The following is a 25,184-nucleotide window of genomic DNA, read 5'->3' as shown; positions in this document are numbered from 1 at the left end:
ATCCGCAGTGTACTGTCTAGCTCTTATAATCAAGCTTTGGAATTTGATCATTTGTAGCTTTGACTCTTGAAAAAACACACCACATTCTCTTTCTGTCTAATGATGCCTGTCATGCTGCTGCCAGCAATAATATGGGACGCAGCCAAGTCCCTGTCATTATTTAATTTTGATCAGGTGCCTGGTTGTCAATTTATTTGATTTTCTCAAAGCATCCTAGGAGGACACAGGAGAAGAGAGACCACTGTGGCTCAACTCAGCATCCCACCAGAAGAGACTGTGTGAAAAGGGGGGGGGGAGTTTGGTTCTGGTTTTCATCCTGGCCTCTCTGAATTTGCACTTCCCGGAAACAGTACGCAGACTGGAAGGCAACTCTTTTCTTCACAATTCACTCCAGCAGGGAGGACTTGAACCAATGGATTCAAATGACAAGAAAGCAGATTGCAGCTGACTTTCTGACAGTAAGAGCTGCCTGACAGTGGAATGGACTCCCTTGGACGGTAGTGGACTCTCCTACAATGGAGGTTTTAAAGCAAAGGTTAGGTGGCCATCTGTCATGGATGCTTCAGCTGAGATTCCTTCATTTCAGGGGGTTGGGCTAGATGATACTTGGGAATCCCTTCCAACTCTACAAATCCATGATGAATTTTTGTGAGGACTCTTAAATTCCTTTTGCAAACAATGCAGACATTTGGCAATCTGGACTGAAGGCTGGAAAAATAAGAAGCTGAGAAGAATGAAAAATATTGACAGATTCATCCATTTGTTCTCTCCCTACCAGGGGTGATAATTGCTGTACACCCAGAGACTTATTGGGTGTTTCTCTTTCCTGCACATTGTTTACTGGCTCCCCTGCGCTGCAAGAGCAGTGTGTTTTGTTTGCAACATGTCTGCACTCCAGAATAGCTCACAAAATTAAACCTTAAAAAAATAAATAAATCAATAGCCAATAATCAATTAAGTAGCAATAAAAAACACAGTCAAGCAATTAAAGCATTAAAACACAGTAACACATAAACTGTCGACTGAGATTTTAAATGGCCTGGAACTGTTTTAATTCCACTAGTAGCGGATGGCACAAAAAAACATGGTATCAGCAGCTATAAGAAAACAGCGGAAAGAAAATAGTAATTACTACCTCCACCCCCTGAATGGAACAGAAGCTGAGGAATTAAGAGGCAATTTATTACTTCTTCACCCAGGAAGCAATAAATGGGACAGAATCAGCTTCCAAGGTGGAAGCTTTTAATTAAAAGCACAGGAGCTCTTAACAGCACTTTGCTGCCCCCAACAGCTGAGCCCAGCAATTGCACTTTGATCACACAAAGCCAATCTGAAATAACAAGAAAGCACTAGATTGCAGGGATCTGCCAATGACTTTGTCCATACAGAGTTTAGGGTAGTGTAGGCTCCTCAGTTGTTCCATGGGCCTTATGTCACCTGCTATCAGTAGCTTCATGTAGCTGCCGTCTGATGAGCCACCTCCTTCAATGCAGTGTTAAGCTTGGTAGAGGGGGTCCTGTTGGTTGCTCTGCTGCCCTCAGAAATTTGGCAGGTCAGGGAAAAGGGCCTTCTCTGTGGCAGCCCCTAAGCTGTGGAATTGCCTCCCTGCAGAGATGTGCCTGTTACCTTCATTGCATAGCTTTCACTTTACCCTGGACACCATCTCTCCCCCCCCCCACCTGATAGTTTAAAAGAGGATTTGACAAATATGTGGAGGAGAAAGCTATGAAAGCCCAATAGTCCATTATATTTGGTTACAATTATACACTTTTCTTTTCAAGGACAAGGCAGCAGGAAAGTGCTGCGTTTTTCATGAAAATGTTACTAGTGATGGAAAATTGCATAGGAGGATTTTGCTGTTATCCATCCCATCCTAAATAGGCATTAGCTGCCTGACATGGAGGCCTACATTAACAGGGGTGTCTAGGTTGTTGTTGTTTTTTTGTGTGCCATCGCAAACTTGACCTTTCCTACCTCCGTTTGTTCCTCCATTATCCCAGTTGACGTACTGAGTCAAATCTCACTGCAGTTACCTTACACTTTCCTGGCCCTCCAAACTCTCCCTATGCCAGGTTGGGTGATCACAGTAACATCGTACCCTGCATTACAGTGGATGAGACCCTTGGTCCATAAAGACTCAGTGTTGTCCAAGACGTTGATTGTCCCAGCCCTATCTGGAGATGCTATGGGGGATTGTACCTGGAACCTTCCACTCTACCACTGTGCTATGACCCCTCCACTGAAAACAAAGTAAGATTCTGGTCCTCATGGTTCTGAATAAAGACTTGATTTAAATAGCAACAAAAGAAACTATGTTATCCTGAGTCAGACCACTGGTCCAGCTAAGTCAGTAGGGCCTACTTTGACTGGCAGTGGCTCTCCAGGGTTTCGGGCGCAGCAGATGGTCCACTGCTGAGCTACATCCCCTCCCCTAAACATTCTAGTCCTGATGATTCTGAATAGGCTTGATTTAAATAGCAACCTAAGAAGCAGCCTTCTTTTGAATCAGACCTATTGGTCCATCTAGCTCAGAGTTGTCAACATGGACTGGCATCAGCTCTCCAGGGTTTCAGGCATGGGATGTTCCCAAGCTTACCTGGAGATACCATTGGGAACTGAACCTGGGATTTTCTGCATGCAACCCAGAGGCACAGTCCTTTCCCCCAAAGAAATGGGGAAATAGTGATATGTACAGCTTGAAAAAGGCGCTTGACATACAAAACTGAAAGCATCCCAAATGCTGTGCATTCCTGCAACCTCCTAGAAAAGCCCAATAAAAAGGTATAAATAAACAATTTGCCTCTCATGCAAATGCCTGATTTTAATGAATATTTCATAGGCTCGGGGAAGGGGAAAAAAGTCATTGACATTTTGCTGGATTGCTTCAATTAGCACCTAAGACTTGTGCTCCTACCAGCAACATGATTGCTTATCATAATGCTTTATTAAGCCATTGCCAGGGTGCAAATTTACCCAGGCATCACTGCGCGGACCTCCTGCGGCAGCCTTTATTGGATATAAATGACTTAGTAATTGCGATTGATCATTAACAGAGAACAATATTATTTTGAAATTAGGCAGCGGAGGATCTCAGGAAAAGGGCACAGGGCTTGTTCTCCTCGCGTCAGAGCCATCACAGAAGTGTTTTGTATTCAGAGATGCAACTAATGGATCTCCTGGAAGAAAAAGTGTGTTTGGATTGAAGGCATCTGAGGCGATTAGCTCAATTCTCTTGCATATTTCTGTATTGACGGTTTCTCAGTTTTGCCCCATTTTTGTATAGTTTTCTGGGGAAAAGAGGTCAAAGTACTAGCCTGGGAAACTAGAAGCTTTGTAGAGAGAAATCCTTTAACACAAGAGAATAGAATGATAGAACTGTAGAGTTGGAAGGTATACCCCAAGGGTTATCTAGTCCAACCCCCTGCAATTCAGGTATCACATCTAAAGACATATTTCCCCCCCTCTTACTAATAAAACAAGAAGAGCTCTGCTAGATCAGGCCAATGACCCAACTAGTCCAGCATCCTGTTCTTACAGTGGCCAACCAGGTACCCTCCCCCCTCCTTTTTGAAGATGGGAACAATATTTGCCCATCTCTAGTCTGCAAGGGCCACACCTGTTCTCCATGAATTCTCCAAGATTATAGACGGAGGTTCTGAGAGGACATCTGCAAACTCCTTTAGTGCACCTGGAATACTGTGTCCTGTTCTGGGGGCCACTAAGAAGGATATTGACAAGCTGGAACATGTGCAGAGGAGGAGGGCGACCAAGATAAGCCTTATGAGGAATGGTTGTGGGAGTTGGGTATTATTATCCTGGACAAGTGGAGACTGAGAGGTGATTTGATAGGTAAAGGTAAAGGGACCCCTGACCATTAGGTCCAGTCGTGGCCAACTCCGGGGTTGTGGCACTCATCTCGCTTTATTGGCTGAGGGAGCCGGCGTACAGCTTCCGGGTCATGTGGCCAGCATGACTAAGCCACTTCTGGTAAACCAGAGCAGCACATAGAAACGCCGTTTACCTTCCCGCTGGAGCGGTACCTATTTATCTACTTGCACTTTGACGTGCTTTCGAACTGCTAGGTGGGCAGGAGCAGGGACCGAGCAACAGGAACTCATCCCGTCGCGGGGATTTGAACTGCCAACCTTCTGATTGGCAAGTCCTAGGCTCTGTGGTTTAACCCACAGCGCCACCCGCGTCCCTTGGTGATTTGATATCCACCTTCAAATATATAAAGAACTGTTACATGGAAGAAGATGGAGCAGGCTTGTTTTCTTCTCCTTCAGATGGCAGGACCTGAACCAATGGATTCAAGTTACAAGAAAGGAGATTCCAACTAAACACCAGGAAGAACGTTTCGGACGGTAAGAGCTATTCAATATTGAAACAGACTCCTTCGGGAGATGGTGGGCTGTCCTTCCTTGAAGGTTTCAAGCAGGTTGGATGACCATCTGTCATGGATGCTTTAATTGGAATTCCAGTATTGCAGGGGGTTGGGCTAGATGACCCTCAGGGTTACCTTCCAAGTCTACACTTCTATGATTCTATGGCAAACATATCAAACCTCCTGTATTAACTTGGAGAGGGGAATTGAATCGTTTGGGAAGCATGGGGACTGTCCTAACACAGGGTGGTCCAAAACATGGTCCAAGGACGTTTTTTGGCAGCCCTCAGAAAGATTTGATGCCCTCCTTTGCATTCCTCACGCTGCCTTCCCAAAGCCAGGTAAGTGAGGTGCTTAGCTTTGGAAAGGAGGTATGAGGGCTCTGACAGGGTCCTCAGTTCCTCCTGCCTCCTTCCCAAAGCCTAGTTAGCGCTTTCCCAACTTTGGGAAGGAGATGACAGGGCTCTTCACCCTGCCTGAGACTTGTGCCTCCTTCTCAAAGCCCGGTGCCTCAGTTATCTGACTTGGGGAAGGCAGGGCGAGGGCTGGAGGGAGGGGGTCTTGAAGTACTCTTGTGGTCCACTTGGTAGGAAAAGTTGGGCTGCATTGGTCTGGCAGTGCCTGCACAGCGGAGGGGGGCATCTGACTCCCTGTGGCCCCTGCGGTTTTCCACCACAATATGAGATCCATGCCAGCTGTATAGATAGCTCCTTTCTCTCTAAGTCATCTATCAGTGTTAGAACACCTGTCAGGAGCTATTTGAATTATATTTCACTCCATGGCTGGCAAGGTTTTCATTTTGCAGACAAATCTTCCCTTCTTCTCCCCACCTCCTTTTCACAGTAAGGGAGACCAAAAATGGTATTTAGCTATCTTAATGATGATACATTATGTGTATGTGTGTATGTATACCAGTCACTTATTGAATGGATGGATGAGCAGATGAGGCATCTTTTGCCAGTGTAGTGTAGTGATTCAAGTGTTGGAAACCTCCCACATGGCCATGAAGCTCACTGGGTGATCTTTTCTTCTGTTTTACCAGTCTACCATTCATACATTGCAAGGGGTTGGACCAGATGACCCTTTGGGTCCCTTCAAACTCTACAAATTTGTGCTTCTGTGCCCTCACTTGTAGCCTGTATCCTGCTGTTGAATAGCGGCTCTTGTTTTTTCTTGTCATTCTACCCTATTTATTCTTTTTGCAAATAACCATGAAGTTTTCCTTTACCATCAAGTGCTATATCAATTTCATAAAATAAAATAAATATGTAAATAGGGGTAGGTGGAGAAAACCTTTGAGCAGTTTGGAGGACGGATTTTTGGCTCAGTGCTACATGCAAAATTAGCATGCAGGTGTTCCCTTAAAAGGCTCCCCACCCCCCGAATTCCAGAGAGACTTTGGGTTTCTTCCTTGATTACTGTCATCCATGACATGATCTGAACCACTCCCTTCCCCAGGTATCCTGGAAGCCACCCCTTTCACACAATCTTCAATTATTTTAACATGCAGAACAATCTTTTTGGTGGGGGTAGGGGTGTAATTTTTCAAAGTTTTTAAAATAATGTATATAAAACAGTGAGAACAGTTATAACAGATAATAATTGAAAAATGAAAAACAAAACCATAAAATAGGTACTAAAATAGATTCAGTACATGGGTTAAAATAACAAAGTCCAAGTAAAGACTACCAGCATGATCTGATTATCAAGTCTTAGAATAATAGAATTCTAGAACTGTAGATTTGCCAGGCTTGTGATGAGGCTTAGCTTGAAAATGATAGTTCTGCTGTATATGTGATAAAATAATGCCAAATCATATAAACAGTGCCTGGTTTTAGTCCTTGTCGAAATCTCAAATTATGTGTAATTTTCTCCAGTATAGTAACATTCCAGAGTTGGTGGCACCAAGTGTCGACACAGTGTCAGATTTTGGGCTGTTTTCCATCGAACTGCAATTACTATTTGAGCTGTCACAATCATGCATCAAAATTAAGCATGGACAACAAACAATAGTTTAAAAAAAATCTGTCAAAATCATACTTCAAAAATATTGCAGCAGTTTATATTCCCACCAGTAAAAAGCGACCTTGAGACACCTTAGCAGGTTGACAGAGAGCTTTTTAGAGGCTGCAATAAATGGATTGTTACGTTTTTAGCAAACACTATTAGGGAGCGACATGTGTGTATATGTATAAACATAGATCCTGCACATTTGCGCACACAAATAGATCTTGTGCTGAGTCCCCAAACCCTTCCCTGGCAGACGTCACTGCCTGCAAACGGGTTAGTTGGATGCTTTATTTATGAGGTGCTCAGTCGCGCAGCCTCCTCCAGTGAGTCTCAGGCTCTCAATATTTCATGCAGGAACCCTCCAGCTGCTTGCCCCCATTTCTGGCATAAGCTGCTTTATTTTGCACTGGTCTCCAGGGGGGCATGGAGGCATGCTTCGTGCATTTGCTTGTTTCCCCACACAAAGAACATTAAAGCCATCCTCTGGTTTGAAGAGATTTTCAGATCCCTTCCCCCTTCCCTTCCTTCCTTCCTTCCTTCCTTCCTTCCTTCCTTCCTTCCTCATCAAAGGTTACTTTGGGTCGTCATGTACAATGGGACCAGCCCTGAAAGCCAGGATCCGGCTGCATGATCTGTGGTTTGCTTGGGGCAGATTTGCAATACATTATGTTTTGCAATACATTTCTTGTTCGTCCATTTGTTCGTTTGTTGCATTTATATCCCAGCTTTTTCTCCATGGAGCCCAAGGATGTTTCCCCTTCCCTCCTCATTTCACAGCCACAACCATCCTGTGAGGTTGGTTAGGCTGAGAGGTCCAAGGTCATTTGGTGAGCTTCAGGGCTAAGTAAGGATTCAAACTTTTGTATTTATTTTGAGAAACCCATGACTAAGTTAAGGTGGCTAACCAGCTCCCTTTGCACTGGCGCCTGCTCACGAGGCCTGATTAAAAGCATTCAAGGGGAATAATGTAAATCAACGCTGTCACCCTCTCGCAATGAGGCATTAGTTTCTTCACGCGTCTCTGTCTTGCTCATTTAAAGCAGTTTTAATCACAGATGCAAAAGGACTTGATCAGTGGGGCGGCCTGCTGAGACGTGGCAGGCAAAGCGGCGAGTGCCCATCTGGGGACAGTGGGAGCCTGGCTTATAGGGCAACCTGAAGGCCAAATTTTAAATTACTCCTCTGCCTTTGGACTAAAAAATCCTTCTGGAGGATAATGACTGAGTCCAATGGCTGCTGCAAGAAACAACACATGACAGATCATAGAATTGAAGAGTTATAGGGACTCAAGGGCAATCTAGTCTAATGTCCTGCAATGCAGGAATCACAACAAAAGAATGCCAGACAGACAGCCATCCAATGTCTGTTGAAAGACCTCTAATGGAGGAGAGTCCATCACCTTCCAAAGTAGCCAGTCCCACTATCAAGCAGTTCCTTTGGAGGGTGCAGAGCAGGGCTAGTGAGGGAAGCAGGCTGGAGCAAAAGGGTGAGACACAAGGGCCAGTCTGAGAGTTTTGGAGGGCCACATGGGGCTCTGCCATGCGCAAGGTCCCCCCAAGGCTTCCCTAACACAGTGCATTTGGGTAACACATCATTTGGCTGGAGAGCTGCATTGCAAAATTCAGAGATTTCAAAGGGTTGGCTGCCTTTCGTGCATTCTCTGTGGGAAGTGCAAATGAGGGAGGTTGGCGTTAAAAGGCAAACCGAACAGGATTCCTCCCCCATCCCTAACTAGGAAGACAGGTGGCCAGTGGGCCGATGTGTTTGTGTGGGTCTTTCTTTTTCCTCTTCTTAAGCTTTAATTAATTGAAAGGCAAGGTGGCAACTCAGCTGTTGCTCCCGGCTCCCTCCTGTGCTGCTGCTGCTGCGGCTCACCATGGAGGGAAGTCTCAAATGCTCCTGGGAAGTGACCCACTTTCCTCGTTCCTGAATCTTCCCCCTTTCTTCCTTTCTCCGCTTTCCCCTCCCACCTACTTTTCTCTGCACCCCATCTGTCAATTCCCCGCCCCCCGGTCCCCGCCCCCTGCTTTCTTCCTTCCACCCTTATCTCTTGTCCTTCTTGTGGTGCAGGCCACCATTAGGGCACAAAGAAGCACTGCCCCAGCAACCCCAGCCAGCACTACCTGCCATCCTTCTTACTTACAACAACTGGTCCAGGGGGTGGCGATGCTGCCTGTCAACTCAGTGTGCAGCAGCCATGAAAAATGCAAACTCCATGCTAGGGATCATTAGGGAAGGAATCGAAAATACAAATACCATTACACAAATCTATGGGGCAACCACATTTGTATTACTGTGTGCAGTTCTGGGTGCCTCACCTCAATTAGGGGACTGTAGATCTGTAAACGTTTCAGAAAAGGGCCACCAAAATGATCAAGGTGGTGGTGGAGAATGGAGCGACTTCCCTATGAGGAAAGTTTGCCGCATTTGTGACTTTTCAGTTGAGAGAAAAGGCAAGTAAGAGGTGACATGACAGATGTTTATAAAATTATGTGTGGCATGGAGAAAGTGGAAAGAGAAAAGGGTTTCTCCCTCTCTCGAACTCGTGGTCATCCAATGAAGCCGAACATTGGAATACTCAGGGCAGATGAAAAGATGTACCTCTTCATATAGCACATAGTTAAACTGTGGAACTCACTTCTGCAGGAGGCAGTGATGGCCATTAATTTGAACAAATTCATGGAGGACTATCACTGGCTACTAGCCATGATGGCTGTGTTCTGCCTCCACAGAGGCAACAATGCTTCTGAACACCAGTTGCTAGAAGCCTTCAAAAGGCGAGAGTGCTTCTGTACTCAGGTCCCGCTTGTGTGTTTTCCACAGGCATTTGGTTGACCACTGTGAGAACAAAATGCTGGACTAGATTGGCCATTGGCCTGATCCAGCAGGGTTCCCCTTATGTTCTTTGCGGAATTCAGCAAGGAAGAGGACTGGGTAAAACAATTATTAGTTGCCTCTGCCTGTCATTGGCTCTGGTGCCACCTACTGATAGGCTCTCTGGCTTTTGCCCTACCAGCGGAGGCTGATCCAAATGGGGTGCTGCCCCACCAACTGGTCTGATGCTGCTTACAGATGCAAGTCTCTGCCTCTCAAAAAAGGGTCAGAGATGGATTTGTGTGATAGAAACAGCTCTCTAATCCATATGTGTCACTCTCATTGATCAGTGCAACACCCCCACCCCAGACTACAGGGTTGTAATAGAGGGTACGACTTGCACATTGTTTAGGATAGAACTGAAGTCACAGCTGCAAAAAAATCAAAAATCAAACACCTGCCCCATTTGTCTTCTGCTTCATCATCTTGTACGCTCAGATCTCATGACGTCCGTGCCATCCGCAGACAGGCAGGCAATTGCTTTACTTTGCATTTGCAAACAGAGAATGCACCTCCCGGCACTTCAAGGAGACCCAGGTCTGCTATTTTGAGCCCATTCCTCTTCATTTTGGCAAGTGGAGAGGTTGACAGCGGCAATGCATGCATCTCAAATACGCTAAAATGTGTGTTGCAATCCAGCAGTGTCTTCCAGTTTTCTCAAGATCAAGAGGTTCAGACGGTTGCTAGGATATGCAGGGGCTTGTGAGCCGGTGCTGTGTATATCCTGATGTGGTGTGTGAGAACATTAGAAGGGCCTGCTGGATCAGGCCTAAGAGGGCTGATCTACTCCAGCATTGCCTCCTCCCCAGAGGAGCAAATGAGGACATGCCCAAGGTGCTTTTGGGGCACAACTCACAGAAAGCTGCCTTGCCCGGAGCAAGGCCAATTGGTCCAACTATGTCAGTGCTGTTGACACTAGCTGGCAGTAGCCCTCCAGGGTTTCAGGCAGGGTTTCATTTCCAAGCCTACCTGGAAATGCCTTTGGGGATTGAACCTGGGACCTTCTGTCTGCAAAGCAGGTGATCTATACTACTGAGCTGCAGCCCTTCCCTGAAAAAAATTAAGTAAGATTCTAGTCCTCATGGTTCTGAATGAAGGACTGAATTAAACAGAGATATAGAAAGGTGCATTATACCAAGTCAGACCACTGCTCAATCTAACTCTGCATCATCTACATTGACTGGCAGTGGTGATTCTCCAGGGTTTCAGGCAAGGGAGTCTACATCCACTCAACCACTTCATTTGGAGCAACTGGCACTTCTACAGGTTCCACATAAAACCTGTTCTGCATTTGTCAGAAATCAATCTTTTAGTGTGGTGGCATCTACAATTTGGAACTCCCTGCTTCGTGACATCAAGCAGGCTCCTCTGTACTCCCTTTGGTGAGTGGAAAAAACATATTGTTTTGCCCAGATATCTGGAATGCTTGTGTTATTAGTTTATTGCTGGTTTTGATTTTCTGAGTGTATTATAATTTTGTTGCTTTATTATTTTTGTAAACTGCTTCAAGTTTTTTGAACAATCAAGTAGTGTATAAATTACAGTATATGAAATGAATAAATGAATAAACAGCTTGTTGCTTGAAGGAATACGTTCTTTTAGCTTGTCGTGAACCAACCGGCAAGCCTCTCAGTTGGGCTTTCTAATATTATATGAGAATGAAAATCCTTTCCCTCCAGACTGAGTCTGTGGTGTTCATAATTTCATAAACTTCCTTCACATTCCTGCCCTGGTAATGCTCCTTTCTCAACTAAAAACCCCCAGACATTTAACCTCTCTTTGAAAAGTAGCTGCTCCAACCCATTAATCACTTTTTATAACTTCAGAAGTGAGCAGGAATTAACTACCCAATGGGCTCTTGACTCCTTAATTCTCCTGCTCCAGAATTGGTAGCTGTATTAAGACTGAGCAAGGGTGTATGGGAGCTACTTACAAATCTCAGGGGTGGGGGAGTCAGAGAAAGGGGTCAGAGGCTTTTTGTCATAAAATTTGTGTGTACTAAATTTGTGTGTGTAAAGCTAGAAATGACCACTTGTATATCAATAGAAGAATATGATGGGAAGAGCTGTTTGATAGTAGAGCGGACTCCCTCAGAAGGTGGAGGACTCTTCTTCCTTGGAGGTTTTCCAACAAAGCTTGGATAACCATCTGTCAGGGATTCTTTAGCTGTGATTCCTGCATTGCAGGGGGGTGGAATAGATGACCCTTTGTGTCCTTTCCAACTCTACATACAATTCTGTGATTCTATGATGCCCCAAATGTTCAAATGCCTCCAGTAAAATACGCCCCTATTTGGAATTCTTAGTGACTCTTCAGCTTCAAGCCAGGATATCTCAAGAGAGCCTCTTTGAAGACATGAGCCGGAGACTTACAAACAACACAAATCTTATCGCCCACCAATACTAATAATGATCATTTCCCTCAGGGATTGTGAATGCCACAACCCAATTTGTACCTCTTCTTTTTTTGATATGCTGAATTTTAATTTCTATTCAATTGTATTTTTCATTCCTTGTGCTCTTAAGAAGAAAAACATAGCCATGCTAGATCAGATCAGGGGGAGCCAGCCCATCTAGTCCAGCCTCTTGTTCTCGCAGTGTCCAGCCAGATGCCCCAATGGGAAGCCCACAAGGAGGACCTGAGTGCAACAGTATCTGACCAGCTCTTGTTTCCCATCAGCTGGCATTCAGAGCTAGGCTGTCCCTGCAGGTTCTCCTATCATAGTAGATGCCCATATGGAGAGCCCTCCTAGATCAGGCCAAAGGGGGCTCATCTAGTCCAGCATCCTGTCCTTACAGTGGCCAGCCAGATGCCCCAATGGGAAGCCCATGAGCAGGACCCAAGTGCAACAGTAGCCGCTCTCCCCTCCAGTGGTTTCCAGCAGCTGGCATTCATATTACTGTCTCCAACCATGGAGGCAGAGCATAGCCATCATGGCTAATAGCTGTCAATAGCCTTCTACCGAATTTAAAAGCAGATTGGACTAATTCAACTCTGTGTTACAAAGATGTCTGCAAACGTGACATGAGGGCTGGCAACATCAACGCTGCCATGTGGGAATGCTGGAGGCAGTCCATCAGGTCATGCATCAGTAGCAGTGACAAGAGGAGGAATGACCGTTGGGAAGAGTGCAGAGAGAAGAAACGCCTCGGTGCATCTGCAGCAGCACAACTGGATGCCTTCAACTGCCCCAGTGGCAACAAAACATGTCTCTCCCATATCAGTCTCTGCAGCCACAGCAGGTGCTGCAACCTTCCAGCAGTTTGACCTCACGCCCCAAAAGCACACTCCTTCATGGTCTTCCGAGACACATAGATGGCAACAACCACCTTGCACCCCTTCCAGTTAGAATCAGGTACAATTTGCAGTGCCTGAGATAAGCTCCTTCAGCTGAGGGGTTTAGGGGAAAAGTCAGCACGAAGATTATTGCAGTGTTGGGCAAGCCTAAAAATTTCCCATCATTGTAATATTATAAGCTAGTGGTAAGCACTATTTATAGCACTGCACAATGTCTGCGCTCTCTCTCTCTCTCTCTCTCTCTCTCTCTCTCTCAGCATTGTTTTCACAGTTTATGCCAATGCTGTTCCACCAGAGTAACTGGCATGAGATGGAAATTTAAAGCGGGTGATGAATGGAGCTTGAACAAAAAATGCACAGTAAACACTTTAATTTCTGTACGACATTAGCATATTGCTACATCCCAGAGCATCAATATGGAACAGGCTGTCTACAGCAGGAGCTGCAGTGATAACAACTTATTCTTCAGTTGGAGGGAGAGAGGGAAATAACTCAATTTTTTAAAGGAGGGAGAATGCTCCACTCTAAAAAAAAATTCACAAATCCCATACCGGCAAGAACAAATCAAAAGAGCTTGCGTGGAGTTGACTCCTTCCAACTAGGAACATGATCTGAATGCAGAATTGCCTTTAACGCTGGTGGCATCTCAAGAGAATTAGGTCCTTGATCATAAATTATTTAGAAATATTAGGCAGACAGCAGGCCGTGATTTCAAATTGATTTGTGGTGATATTAACAAGAAGAAGCTAGAGAGAGAGAGAGAGAGAGAGAGAGAGAGAGAGAGAGAGAGAGAGAATACAGTGATCTGAATCTGAGACAGAATAACCAACACTAGACACTGAAGGCGGGCGGTGGGTGGGGGAATATCTCACTGGCTCTGATCCAAAATCTATGAGTGTTGGGAGGCTAGAATCTTTTTCGGCTCTCACAACAAAATTGGGAGAAAAACAGGGGAGATCTCAGCCTGGGCTGCCGACTGTGTCTCCTGGTCTTTGAGCTCAACAATATAGGGAGAGTACAGCATTGCTGACTCCTGGAGGCCTCTCAGTGAGTGGTGATTTGAAACCAGGCTCTTTTGTACCAAACTCTGCCAGAAGGCAGGCCAGTATGGGGTGGGTGTCCAGGCAGTTAAGACAGCCTTTAAGGTCTCTTAATGTCAGAGGTCCCCGTAATGGGGTGAGGTCCCGTTGCTTGGTCCCTGCTCCTGCCAACCTAGCAGTTCGAAAGCACGTCATGTGCAAGTAGATAAATAGGGACCGCTCCGGCGGGAAGGTAAACGGCGTTTCCGTGTGCTGCTCTGGTTCGCCAGAAGCGGCTTAGTCATGCTGGCCACATGACCCGGAAGCTGTCTGAGGACAAACGCCGGCTCCCTCGGCTTATTGAGCGAGATGAGCGCCGCAACCTCAGAGTCGGTCACGACTGGACCTAATGGTCAGGGTTGTCTTTACCTTTACCTTAATGTCAGAGGTGCTACTAATTCCCTAGGAAAGAGTTAACCAACATTGTGCCTTCCAGGCATTAAGAGCATAAGGAGAGCCCTCCTGGATGAGGCCAAAAGGGGCCCATCTAGTGTAGCATCCTGTTCTCACAGTGGCCAAACCTACAAATGGGAAACCTACAATCAGGACCTGAGCGCAACAGGAACTCTCCCCATTTGTTATTCCCAGCAAGTGGTATTCAGATGCATACTGCCTCTGACAGTGGAGGAAGAACATAACTGTCATGGCTAGTGACCACTGATAGCCTTATTCCCCATCATAAATTTGTCTAAACTCCCTTCAAACCCATCCAATTTGATGATGATGATTAACGAGCTTATAAAATTATAAAATCAAACATGGTATAACCTGGAACTTGTGGACTTTCAATGAAGCTGAATGTTAGAAAATTCCAGACGGCTAAAGCCCTTCCTCACGTAACACATAGTTAAACTGTGGAACTCCCTCCCACAGGAGACAGTGATGGCTGCCAACTTTGTTGGCTTTAAAGGGGGATTAGATAGATTCATGGAGGAGGAGGAGACTCCCAATGGCTACTAGCCCAAATGGCTATGCTCTGCCTCTGTGGTCAGAGGCAGTAATGCTTCTGAGTACCACTTTCTGGAAACTGCAGGATTGGAGAGGGCTCTTGTGCCCAATCCTGCTTGTGGATTTCCCATAGGCATCTGGTGGGCCACTGTGAGAAGAGGATGGTGGACTTGATTGACCATTGGCCTGATCCAGCAGGAACTTCTTATGTTCTTAAACGAATGGATCCCTCTTCTATTTCTAGTTAAAGGCACACAAAAACATCTCCCTGAAGTTGCAGCCACTTGATAGATTGTCAAGGCTTCCCATGGCCCCAACCATGTTTCTTTTTCTTTTTTAAAATATGCATTGATTAGTGCTAAGGAGCACAGCTCCCTAAGCACCACCTTCCTTTGGAGTCTGCCCGCTGGAGGGTCTCTGGGATTGCACAATTCTTCCTGCCCTTGTGTGGGATGGTGATGGGTGGGCACAGTTGACATGCGCAGCTGCTCTTGTTGGGAGACTCTTTCGACACAGGACACAGGAAAACGGTCATGGTGGCCAGGCAGCAGGGAGGAAGGATGAGTAGCAGAGTTGCTGCTATAAGCCTCGGAGCCAGGAGTATAAACCCAGTAGTGGCACACTTTGCCGTTTTCGGCACACAGCCAGGCTAAGCAGTTCTGCATTGGCTGGAAAGCATGATCTGCCTGAGGGTTGCTGTGCCAGCGTGCTTGGATTTATTTGCCTGTTCACCTGGATCCCATCTGCACCACTGAAAGCACTCTTAGACCACTCTTAAACAGACATGGCTTCCCTCCAAAGAACCCTGAGAATTGTAGTTTGCTAAGGATGCTAAAGGTTGTTAGGATACCCCATTCTCCTCCCAGAAGTACAATCCCCCTACTTCCCTGTTAAGAGGGGTTGGTTCTTAAAACCACTCTGGGAAATGTAGCTCTGGGATGGGAATAGGGGCCTCCCTCCAGTTCTCAGCACCCTTAATAAACTACAGCTTCCAGGATGCGTTGGGGGAAGTATTGATGGTTCAAAGTGATGCAATAGTTATTGCTTATTTATGTTGTCTAGCTGAAACCATTACAAAATATAAGATATAATAGTAGTGCTTTAAACATGCCAAGACCTAACTTGAATATATACCTACTAAGGCTAATCAGGAAATTTCTGGTGAAATGTTTTCCAGTCAGAAAAGGTTATCGTTGTCAAAAGCATTATTAGGGGAGAAATTAAAGCTTATTTCAGGGACGTATAAACTTTAGTTCTTTAAAAGAGAAAGTTTGCTGACTGAGCGGGGTTTTGACCAGCCATGCAAATACAGAACTGGGAACCAGAAGCCAACATCAGCATTGCTAACACTGGGCAACAATTTTTTACTTTTTGAATGTTGTCTAGATTTCTACAACTGATTTAGGGTATTTTTGCACTGCTGAATCAGGAAATGGCACCCGTTTCTCTCCATCAGGTCAGGTTTACTGTAAACTGAATGGTGGGCATTGATAAAGGTAAGTACACGTAAATTGTATGTTGCTTCACCATTTTTCAAACTTCAGGGCTTGAACTTCAGTTTCTTGGAACTCCTGGAATGCTCAGCGGCAGGGAGGTCTCTCTTCAGAGTCCAACAGTAGTCAGCCATCATGACTGCATCCCAGCAAGCCTGATACCTGGTCTCCATCTCTTTCATGTCCTGATGGAATCTCTCCCCCTGCTCGTCACTCATTGAACCCAGGTTCTCAGGAAACCGGTCCATATGTGAAAATAGGTAGTACATCTTGACGCTCATGTTGCAGCCCAGGTTTCTGAAAGCAGCCAGCATGTTGTTGACAAGTTCTGCGTAGTTTCTGGCCTTATTGTTGCCAAGAAAGTTCTTCACTACCAGAACAAATGCCTTCCACGCTTCCAGTTCCACTTCGTTCATTGAGTTTCCGAACTCTGGATCTCTGATGAGCTGACGGATCTGAGAACCGTCAAAGATGCCAGCTTTCAACTTCTCCATGGTCAATCCTGGAAAAGCCTGGCACAAGTAAGTGAAGCAGTCACCATCCTTGTCCAGAGCCTTGGTGAACTGCTTGATTAAGCCGAGCTTGATGTGCAGCGGTGGGAAGAGTATTCTGTCTCTGTCCACCAGAGGGTCATTGATGACATTCCTTTTTTTGCAAGGCACCAATTCCTCCCGCACAGGCCAGTCCTTCTTCATGTAATGCTGAGCACGGTCCCTACTATCCCACATGCACAGAAAACATGGGTACTTGGTGAAGCCAGACTGTTGTCCCAACAAAAAGTTCACCATCTTCAGGTCAACACAAATAAACCACTTATGCTGATCATAACCAATTTTCTCCAGCACATACTTCACCGCTTCATAATTCTCCTTCAGTGTACTCGAGTGAGCCAGGCAAACTGGTTACCATTGTGTAGCAGAACACATTTCAGTGATCGCTTGCTGCTGTCAATGAACAGTCTCCAATCTTTGGGTTCATACTGTGGCACTCCAAGCTTGAGCAGAAGCTGTGCAATATCTGCACAGTACACCAAGTCCTTCTCTTCCGAGAAAAAACGGAGGTACTCTTGATGCCTGTTGCGGAACAAGCTGATGCGAGCACTGTCAGAGAGGAGGTTTCCCCCCCCTTCAATCTGGATGCCAACAGTTTGGCAGAGTCCTTTGACAAGCTGAGGTCGCGAACTAGATCATTCAACAAATGGATGTGGAGCATCATCTTCAAGAACCACTTCTTCTTCTTCATGTCCTTCAACACTGGAGGCATCTTCGTCACTAATGTCAGGAAGTTCTCCGAAGATAGGCACTGGAATCTCATCACAATGAGCTACAGGACGACGTGCTGATTGAAGATCAGGATTAACTTAGTTTTGATCCCCCAACTTTATGCTTTGCCGCACCAATTTATGGAAGATTTCGAGGTTTTATGACTTCAAACTGATCCCTTTTCGACATAATCACCCAGAACTATCGGACCTGAATACTTCTTTATGTATGCAACAACAGCAGCAAGAATACTCATCGCGAAGTATTGGAAGACACAAGATTTACCCACCCAGGAAGAATGGCAGATGAATTTGATGGATTATATGGAACTGGCGGAAATGACTGGCAGAATCCGAGACCAGGGAGAAGAATCGGTGGAAGAAGACTGGAAAAAGTTTAAAGACTATTTACAGAAATACTGTAAAATTAATGAATGTTAGAAAAATGTTGGAATGAAGTTATCTGGCTTTAGTAGAAATGTTATAAGGAATTAAGTATAGATAGATTAATAGAGTATTAAAGGGAAAAATAAGGTTAGAATGTGTTAAGATAATTATAGGATAGAAAACAGAGGAAGATGGAAAGGAATTGCTGAAACAATTAATAGAAGTGGAATACAAAAAGGGAGGTGTGAGGAGGTCGTGGAAATAAGTGAATGAAAGATAAGATATTGAAATTGGATTGTGTTTTAAATGGTTTTTGTTTTGTTTTGTTAGTTGTTTGTGTTAGTGTTTTGTAGTGTTTTTTGTATTGCATTGTATTGTTGTATTGTTTTTTTGGGTTTTCTGTAGTGTTGTGTTTAAACTGTTGAAAAATTAATAAATATTATTTTAAAAAAATAAATAAATATTGGACCTGAATACTTCTTGTCATTAAAATAATCATTTCCAATCAAAACAATTATTCGACATGGCATTTTACCCCCACCAACTTCTTCTAAAATGCTCCACACAAGCGTACATGTGAACAAAAATGTAAAAAAACGACGTGGCCATAGCTCAAAAACTTGACCTGATTGAGCAAAACCAATGTGATTTTTGGATTCAGCGCATCAGATTCATCCTAAATCAACGGAAAAAACGCAGACAACAAATTTGTTGTTGACCAGTGTAATTTAACAGGGCTGCCTAATCTCAAGCAACCACGATCCAGGACTGAAGATTTAATTGCTTCCTGTGAAAACTCAGACTTGTTTAGACGTAAGTAAATCCAATGTGCTCAATGGAGGTAACTCTCTGTTTTGTTGTGAAATGACTGGGGAATACCAGTTGATCCCAAAGTCCCATGTGTGTGGTATTAAACCTCCTTTGCTGTGGTGAGGGTGGGCCTGAAGATTTACTTGAAACTTCAGTAGAGGAAAATGTATGAATAAGTGAAGCACACCCTATTTTATAATATTGGGTAATTTAATGAATGAATGAATGAATGAATGAATGAATGAATGAATGAATGAATGAATTAAAGGGAATTTAAACTCTCCCTCTCACCCCCTGCCTCCTTGCATGGAGTTGGTCTGATCCACAGCTTTTCCTCCTTCTGCAGCAGTGGTGGGTGTTGAGAGCTAAGACTGAGGCCTCCAGGGAGCTTGGTTTTGCAAACTGGTTGATACATTGCAATAGGACAAAGAACCAAGCACTCCCTCCCAGCTCCCCCACCCCCAGCTTCTAAAGTATTGATTCCTCTCATTGTTTAAAAGCAATGCTTATGAGCTTGTGTACATTTTACTTTAGGTTCCAAGGGCAATTACCAAATCAGACATGTAGTGAAGGGCCTTTCTTTTAAAAATATTTTTAATTAAATCTCAACAACAAGTGCAGTGAAATCACATTTCCAAAGCAGGAGGTATAAAATGCCAAAATTGGAACATTCATAATAAAGTAACATACGAAATCATAAAAGAATACAACAGACGAAACAAACTGCAAACAATTTGCACTAGATCATGATGCACATGAAAACAAACAAAAATATAGTGCAAAATCTGAAGATAAATAATGCACTGAGATTGGTTTAAGTAATAAGAATAATTAAGCCTTAATTCAAATTGTTCATACAGCTGTAGCAGTGAATGGCCTTTCTGAAAATAATATCTGGATCACTTTAGGCACATGTGGGAATATTATTATTATTATTATTGCTTTGAATACTGATAGATAGCTGCATAATCAGAGATTCCTGCTCCTAAATAGATCTGTTTCTTTACATTCCTTCTCTGCCTACGCTAAAGTTCAACATGCAAAGTGTTTTTTTCCCCTTCTCCCACCCACCCAGTGCCCATCTGTTTGCAAAATGCAGCATTTGGCCTGTAAATCAGCAGGTGTCTGCTGCTGCAGCATCTCATTTTCACCCCGTTACTGGCAGAGCTGAACAATACTGGTGCGCCAGCAGACGAAAACACCTTCATTTGTCTTCATTGTGGAAATACGTGTCTGGAAATTATCTTGGGTTTGGGGGTGGGAGGGGTTGGGCCACTCGGTCTTTCCGAGCAAAGGGCCTGAGAGTGCAAAAGAGCTGCGCCGTGCGTGCCCAGACACTGCAACATGTATTGAAAATACCACTTACTTCAACGTTCTTCGTTTCAAATTAGGCCACAACTTTATTGATTATAGAAGGAAGTGGTTTTGGCTTAGGCACTGAGTACATAACCTGTTTCAACAAGCCCACCTACTCTTTGATTCTCCAATGAGTCGAACCAGTTGTGAGGGAGTCCTGTAATAGACATCAACTAGGTACTCCAGACAGGAGACCACCTCCAGGATCCCTTTAACATAGTGGTTTTCATCTTTTTTGAGTCCACGGCTCCCTTGGCCAACCCATTCTTTCTGTCGCTCCCTTGTGAGATACAGCAGAATCCCCACTTACATGAGGGATCCATTCCAGACCACTGCACATATCATCAGGATGTACATAAGTGGGGATTCCCCTAGTCTGCCCCTGCCCCATCCCATTCCACCCCTGTCTGTTTTTGGTGATGCTTCCTAAAGGTAAGGTAAAGGGACCCCTGACAGTTAGGTCCAGTCGTGACCGACTCTGGGGTTGCGGCGCTCATCTCGCTATACTGGCCAAGGGAGCCGGCGTACAGTTTCCGAGCAGCGCATGGAAACACTGTTTACCTTTCCGCTGGAGTGGTACCTATTTATCTACTTTCGCTTTTTGGTGTGCTTTCGAATTGCTAGGTTGGCAGGAGTTGGGACTGAGCAACGGGGGCTCACCCCGTTGCCTGAATTCGAACCGCCGACCTGATCAGCAAGCCCTAGACTCTGTGGTTTAACCCACAGCACCACCCGCAATGCTTCCTACGCAAGTGTAAATGTAAGTGTAAGTGTAAATGGGAGCATGCATGTGGGGATTCCCCTGTTTCATTTTTTATTAGTGCTTGTCAGACTAAAGAATCTTTCCAGGCACAAGAAGCAGAAAGAATAAAATAGCAATGTCATCCCAGTTGGCAATACAGTAATTACTGGCAGTCCGTAAGAGAATGCCATCAGTGTTGACACCTGCCTTGATTTTACAGTTTTATATCTTATTTTTTAATCCAAATTGTTTTATTTGTTGCAAGATCTTTAGTTGGGCAGCATGCAAATAATGGCAGTAAATAAATGCTTTATTTTTTTGGAGTGGTGGCAGGGGGTGGGGGAATACTTTTATTCATGGCCTGAGATGACCCTGGAGAAGACCAACCTATGTGACTTTGTGGGTGCTGCTAATACTATCCAAGTACAGGCTTTGGAGTACATTGAAAGTCTTATAGAAGCCTCAAGGAAGGTCAAACCAAGCAGTGCCACTGCTCTGCAGGGCTGAGCTGACACACTCAACATGGCAGCCCCAGCCTACTTTTCCTGAAGCCACAATGGGGGCCCTCTTATCTTCTTTGAGGCCCCTGTGCACATAGTGCCTACAGGAAAGATCAATATTTATTCTTGTTTGAAAAAACTCCAAATAGTGATGCCCATCCCCTGCTGGGCTTCAAAATTAGTATGCATAAAGATTTTAGACATCATGGTTCTGAATAATGGGCTGAATTAAAGAATATAGGAAACTGCCTTATACTGAATTGAACCACTGGTCAGTTTAGGTTAGTATTGCCTACACTAATTGGCTCTGTGGGGTTTTAGATAAGGGATATTTCCTGACCTACCTGGAGATCCCATTGGGGATTTAATCTGGGACCCTTCTGCATGCAAACCAGAGGATCTACTGAGCTACAGCCCTTTCCCAACCCCACAATGTTTATTTTGAAGTTTTAAAAGAAAGTGCTTCTTCACACAGCACATGGTTAAACTGTGGAGCTCTCTCCTACAGGAGGCAAGTAACAAGCCACCAACGTGGGTGGTTTTAAAAGACAATTAAAGTCAGAGAAGGTTACCAATGGTTGTTAGCCACAATGGCTATGCTCTACCTCCATTTTCAGAGGCAGCAATGCTTCTGAACCAAAAATTGCTGGAAGCCAAGGAGGGGAGAGTGTTCTTGCCCTTGGGTCCTGCTTGCAGGTTTCCCATGATAGGCATGTGGTTGGCCACCGTGAAGACAGGCTGCTGGAGTAGATGGACCACTGGTCTTATGTTCTCGCTTTGCTGATTGATGGCTAATAAAGCCTTTTCCAGCTCTGTAAGAATTCTATTCTTTCAATGGAGCAAGGAGAGCTTTATTTAGTGTCTGAAGCACAACCATACCACAGATTAAAGACAAAGGCTTTATTATGTCTGCTGGTTTATTTCTCAATGCCTTTCTTAGGATGACATTTGCCCTTTTCTACTGTAGCAAATGCTCCCTGCAATTTTGACCCTCATTAAAGCTGTCTCAGACAGATTTGGATGAGGATGATTTTGGATGAATCTATGCAGGGGTTTGGTAAGCTGTGACCTGTGTGTTTGTGTGTGTGCTAGAGTGGGCTGGGGCACCGGATTGGCAAGGGACCCCGACCTGAGGGGAGACCTCAAAAGCGAAGGCCTGTCTTTCATTTCCCAACCTTGACTCTGCTCACCCAAAAAACCCTTTGTGTTGAGGGCAGAGGGCAGGCAAGAGGCCCTGCCAAGCTATTTTGGAAAGATCCAGTTTACTTCCTGGCCTGAATCGATACCCGTCTTTGTACTCTGAATTGCTTTCTCTTTCCGGATATTGTCAAGGGCCCTTGTGCAGTAGACAGCCTGTTTTGAAAATGTCACAGCCTATCAAAACATCTCAGATGGGGAGCGGCCTTTGGGGGCTTGCATTTCTTTGGCCCTCTTGTCAGGCCAGACAGGCGAGGCAAATGCATTAATTGAAGGATGACGGAGAGAAATAAAGAGGGGCAGGAGAGAAATGTCAGCTTGCTTCCCTGAGCTGTCGGAAGTGCAACAGGGTGGTCTCTTTGCATGAACGCTGCTTTACCATAAAATTGTGCCTGGCGTGGAGAAAGTGGATAGAAAAGTCATTGCACTATTTGAACCAAAGGCCAGGATATCCTGGACCTGAGTGCAACAGCAACTCCCCCATCTTGTGCCTACCAGCAGCTGGCATTCAGGGGCATACTGCCTCTGAATTTGGAGTACAGCCATCATGGCCAGTAGCCGTTGGTGGCTCTCTCCTCCACCAGTTTGTCCAGTCCTCTTTTAAAGGCACTCAAGTTGTTGACCATCACTATGCCCCGTGGAAGCAAATCTCATAGGTTAATTATGCACTGTGTGTGCAGAAAGTCCTTCCTTTCGACTGTCCTGAATTTTCAAACATTCAGCTTCGCTGGATGCCCCCACTGGGTTCTAGCATTATGAGAGAGGTTGACAAACTCTCTTGTCCACTTTCACCACAGAATTCCCAGCAACTGGCATTCAGAGGCATACTGCCTCCAACTGCAGAGGCAGAGCACAGCCATCGTGGCTAGCAATCACCATCAGTCCATGTGCTGATGGTGCCTGAGTGCAACAGCTTTCTCAGAACCTGAGCGCAACAGCTTTCTCCCTACCTGCCTCTGACAGTCGCGGTAGAACTTAGCCATCCAAGTTGGTTGCCACCAGTTTTTCTTGTGGGAGTGAATTCCATAGTTTAACTCTGCCCTGTGTGAAGACGGATGTCTTTCCTTTTGACTGCCCTGAATTTTTCAGCACTGAATGGGTGTTGAATGGGTCCTGAATCTTCCAACACTGAATAACCCATTGAGTTCTAGTATTATATCACTAGTATTATATCACTATTTGTGAAAGGTCACACTCCCCCATCCCGAACATTAAAATACCCACTAATTCCAATCCCTGAAGGGACTCTTGATAGATTGCCTTGTGTGAAGGCAGAAGCAAATCTATCCTATCAGCTGGATTTTGGGACCATTGAAGCACTATCCATGTAGGAGAAAAAGATGCCTGTCGATGGCAGCTGGCACCGAGGAAAGAGCCCATTAATCAGACCAACGGCTGCAAACTGTTTGCTGCCTTATTGACTTCCGTTTGTCAGTTATGAATCAACCATTGCATATATGACCTCCACTTTTAAGCAGGGATTGCAATTAGCTGCAGCGATAAATAACACCTGTCTTTTGAAAGACAAATGTAGGGCTCTTTGACCGGGAGGGTTTGAGCATTCAAAGAAAAACCTTTGCTAAATCTGGTAATTGCTGTTGTTATGAGATTGCTGCCTGATTACTAGGGATGGAAGGACCTGCCAGTTTTGCTTCTCTAGGATGGAAGGATCTTTCAGCTTTAGTTCTCTTGGGGCCAGTTTACCTGTGAGATCGCCTTCCCCCATTTATGCCCACTTGACCACTTCAATTGGAGGAAACTGCCACCTAACAGCCCTTCTGCAATTGTAAGAACTCCATCTTTTAGTACGGCAGCAGCTACACTTTGGAACTCCCGGCCTACTGACACCAGGCACACACCTTTGCTGCACTCTTTTTGATACTTGCTTAAAATATTAGAGAAGCCTGTCAGATGTTTAGAAAATTGATGCACTTTTTGATCCGTTTTTAGTCTGTTGTTAACTTTTTGAAATTTTTAAATTATTGTTGTTCATTTTTCTTAATGATTATTTTATTGTTTTAGCTTTTTTGTAAATCACATGTAGGGTATAGTGTTGTTGTTTTTTTTACAGTGAAGCAGTGTATAAATTTAATGAAATAAATAATAAATTGAAAGATAGGCATTAATAAATAATTACAGAAAAATCCATCCACCATCTCTCTCCCAGGTTCACTCTCCTGCTCACTATCCGTTCTTCTTGAGATCATAGAATAATAGAATAAAAAAAACTGTAGAGTCTGAATGGAAACCAAGGGTCACCTGGTTTAACCCCTTGCAATGCAGAAATCACAGCTAAGATATGACACTTTCATATTTGGGCAGGGAAAGGATTTGCCACCCTATCCCTGTTCCTGGATTTCTGATGCCGCAGGAAATTTCTTTTTACTCTCCTTCCTCTTGTTATTTTCTGTTTCAACTGAAACGCCTTTCATGTCTGTGCCTGAGTTTTCCTGCAGAAGGCAGACAAAGCCTGCAGGAGGGAACTCCTATCAAATCTTTCCAAAAAATTTAAAAAGGGAGACTTCCAAAAAGCAGCATAGATGGGGCAGAACTGGGGGTTGGAAGGTGAGGGAAGGAGGGTGGTCTGAATCCACATGTTCATTCTTTCTGGTTAAAATCATCTGAAATCTGACAGATGGAAAATCGGAAATACTTTTTATCTTTCTTCTTTCTTTTTGTATTATTTCCTTCTTCTTTTTCTTCTTTCTTTTCCTTTGTTTTCCTTCGACTCCTTTGCTCTGTGTGGTTTAAGAAAAAAATGGTGTTGGCTTTTACAAGTTTATTATCGGTCAGAGAAGAATGAGTGGAGGCAGGAACCAGAGAAAGAAAGGCAGATCTTTATTTTC

The 25,184-nt window shown here is 44.6% G+C and overlaps 1 long non-coding RNA gene across 1 annotated transcript in view; it reads left to right on the top strand.

Moving 5' to 3' along the window:
* The window catches only part of LOC114589375 (uncharacterized), a 54,512-nt gene that overhangs the window by 11,936 nt on the left and 17,392 nt on the right, over positions 1 to 25,184 (top strand). The window contains exons 2-3 of the long non-coding RNA XR_003704656.2: positions 4,287 to 4,364; positions 20,524 to 20,659. This is a non-coding gene — a long non-coding RNA (uncharacterized LOC114589375). The remainder of the gene's footprint in view (positions 1 to 4,286; positions 4,365 to 20,523; positions 20,660 to 25,184) is intronic.

Source organism: Podarcis muralis, chromosome Z (genome assembly GCF_964188315.1).
Source record: "Podarcis muralis chromosome Z, rPodMur119.hap1.1, whole genome shotgun sequence".
In the NCBI taxonomy this organism is placed as follows: domain Eukaryota; kingdom Metazoa; phylum Chordata; class Lepidosauria; order Squamata; family Lacertidae; genus Podarcis; species Podarcis muralis.
This window is presented reverse-complemented; position numbering and strand designations above follow the sequence as displayed.